This window comes from Perca fluviatilis, chromosome 16 (genome assembly GCF_010015445.1).
Source record: "Perca fluviatilis chromosome 16, GENO_Pfluv_1.0, whole genome shotgun sequence".
Taxonomy (NCBI): domain Eukaryota; kingdom Metazoa; phylum Chordata; class Actinopteri; order Perciformes; family Percidae; genus Perca; species Perca fluviatilis.
Genome location: NC_053127.1, coordinates 818,647 through 821,690, shown reverse-complemented (window position 1 = coordinate 821,690; position 3,044 = coordinate 818,647). Strand labels below are relative to the sequence as shown.

The following is a 3,044-nucleotide window of genomic DNA, read 5'->3' as shown; positions in this document are numbered from 1 at the left end:
TGTCCCTGTTCTGCAGGTATTCCTCATTTAGAAGAAGTCTCCCGGCTAAGCCTTGTACTGACTGAAGTTAGAGAAACAGCTAGCTAGCTCATGTAGTCCTTACCTAGCTACTGAGCATGTAGTCCTTACCTAGCTACTGAGCATGTAGTCTTACCTAGCTACTGAGCATGTAGTCTTACCTAGCTACTGAACATGTAGTCCTTACCTAGCTACTGAGCATGTAGTCTTACCTAGCTACTGAGCGTGTAGTCCTTACCTAGCTACTGAGCATGTAGTCCTTACCTAGCTACTGAGCATATAGTCTTACCTTAGCTACTGAGCATGTAGTCTTACCTAGCTACTGAGCATGTAGTCCTTACCTAGCTACTGAGCATGTAGTCTTACCTAGCTACTGAACATGTAGTCCTTACCTAGCTACTGAGCATGTAGTCTTACCTAGCTACTGAGCGTGTAGTCCTTACCTAGCTACTGAGCATGTAGTCCTTACCTAGCTACTGAGCATGTAGTCCTTACCTAGCTACTGAGCATGTAGTCTTACCTAGCTACTGAGCATGTAGTCCTTACCTAGCTACTGAGCATGTAGTCTTACCTAGCTACTGAGCGTGTAGTCCTTACCTAGCTACTGAGCATGTAGTCTTACCTAGCTACTGAGCATGTAGTCTTACCTAGCTACTGAGCATGTAGTCCTTACCTAGCTACTGAGCATGTAGTCTTACCTAGCTACTGAGCATGTAGTCTTACCTAGCTACTGAGCATGTAGTCTTACCTAGCTACTGAGCATGTAGTCCTTACCTAGCTACTGAGCATTTAGTCCTTACCTAGCTACTGAGCTAAAACAGAGACCTGAACACAGGGTGAAAAGAGGAGCCGCAGCAATGTGCAGTACAACTAAAATATGGTGTTTTTTGATAATTAAACCATGTAAACCTATTCTGGTAAACCTCAAAATACAATTATGAACCTGAATATAAGAATAATATGGGCACTTTAAAAGGTTTTACTGGTAAATACTACTTTTGTTAAAGTAGATTTAGGTTCAGACCTGAATCTGACCGGCTGCCTCGGCTCCTAACTAAGGGATGTCAGTTTGTGTGTGTTTAACTGAAGTCTGATGTCAGTTTGAACAAGTCGGGACTGAGAAGAGAAATAATGAAGGGTGGAGCCTTGGTGGACTTTAACGTTTTTATTGTTGTCATGGAGACGTGGGGGGGTCAGGTTACAGACGGCGACCACGGCGACCACCCTTCCTCCTGGTGGAGTCTGACGGGATCGGAGTCACGTCCTCTAAACACACAGGAGAAGAAGAAACAGGGATCAGACACAGAAGAAGAAACAGGGATCAGAGTGTGTCTCTAGGTGTGTGTGTCTCTAGGTGTGTGTGTCTCTAAGTGTGTGTCTCTCTAGGAGTTTTATATCCAACGTTAGACGAGGTCAAAGGGATCTACAGTCACTCCGGCTAACCTACACCGATGCTAACTAGGGCTGTCCTCGACTAAAGAAATTCTTATTCGACTAACACTTATAGGATTTTGTCGACTAATCGATTAGTTGATTTAATTGACAGAGCTGTGCGCTTTGAGAGGTGGTTAAGACTAGAAAAGCACAATATAAATGTAGTTAATTAACCTTAACTACAAAATCTTTAAAACTGAGTTTCTCCACAATTAATCCTGCAAAAAAGCACCACTTTAAATCTTTTTTTTTTACCATAGATGTGCTCATGAGTTTCTTGGAAATGGGTAATTAAGCATGAATAAGCATAAAAAATGACTAATCGACTAAAGAAATCTTAGTCGACTAAGACCAAAACGACCGATCGACTAAGAGGGAGCAGCCCTAGTGCTAACAGAGATGCTAACAGACTCCAGTTCTTAAAAATCAGGGGCTTTAATGACATAAAATTGAGTCTAGGTGTGTGTGTCTATCTCCTTGTGTGAGTGTGTGTGTCTCTGTGTGCGTGTCTCTGTGTGAGAGAGTGTGAGTGTGCGAGTGTGTCTCTTTGTGTGAGAGTGTGTGTGTGTCTCTCACCGATGCGTCCGATCTTCATCCCAGACCGAGCCAGAGCTCTGAGAGCAGACTGAGCTCCTGGACCGGGAGTCTTGGTCCTGAAACACAGCAGAACCACATTGGTTAACCTCCACCAATCAACTACTTCTGATGAATAACTCCACCAATCAGCAACCTCCACCAATCAGCAACTTCTACTCATTCATCTCATTACAGTTTTTCACGATCGCTATGACAATTTTTTCAATACTTTTAACAACTTTCCTAAACTCTTAACGCACCAACACACCTACAACACATGATTGGCAAAACAGTTAATTTCATGCTCAAAATCACACATTGTAAACTAAACTCCAACACTGATTTTCAAAATACAATAATTCACTAACACAATACACTATGTTTACCAAAACAATGCAATCATGTCTCAAAATCAAATACTTCTTCCAGAACATTAACACATGTTCTCTCCCAACAGGAACATTTAGTCAATCATAGCACAATGTCATACAAAACACTAACATCCCATGGAATTACAGAAACTGCATCATTTTAAATGTGTCAGTCTGGTCTGCCCTTATACAACAGACAACAGTGATTGTATTGATCATATTGCACTGTAGTTTCTGTTGAAGCCTCTCTACATTTTTGTTTTGTTGGGTTTAGTACATTTTTTTTGAAGATTATTTTTTGGGCTTTTCCGCCTTTATTTGACAGGACAGCTAGTTGAGAAAGGGGGGAGAGAGAGAGAGAGAGAGGGGGGGAAGACATGCAGGAAATCGTCACAAGTCAGATTTGAACTCTGGACCTCTGCGTCGAGGCACAAACCTCCAAGTATATGTGCGCCTGCTCTACCTGCTCACCAATTTGTTTCTTTTGCTGCAGAGATTCAATCCAAAAAATGATTGACCCATCTCAGAGTACCTTTATAGAATGTACGGTTTATGAAAAAACGGAGACAGAGACAGAATTGTCCTGGTACTCCTCTTCCTCTCCCTTGTGAAGGCATTTTTCTTATTTTCTGTGTTCATCTACAG

At 42.0% G+C, this 3,044-nt stretch overlaps 1 long non-coding RNA gene across 1 annotated transcript; it reads right to left on the bottom strand.

Moving 5' to 3' along the window:
- Positions 1–1,168: 1,168 nt before the first annotated feature.
- On the bottom strand, positions 1,169–2,121 carry LOC120544179. Its single transcript, XR_005636463.1, has 2 exons — positions 2,029–2,121; positions 1,169–1,284 (listed from the first exon to the last, which is right to left on the bottom strand). It is a non-coding gene; the product is annotated as an uncharacterized LOC120544179 (long non-coding RNA).
- Positions 2,122–3,044: the final 923 nt, after the last annotated feature.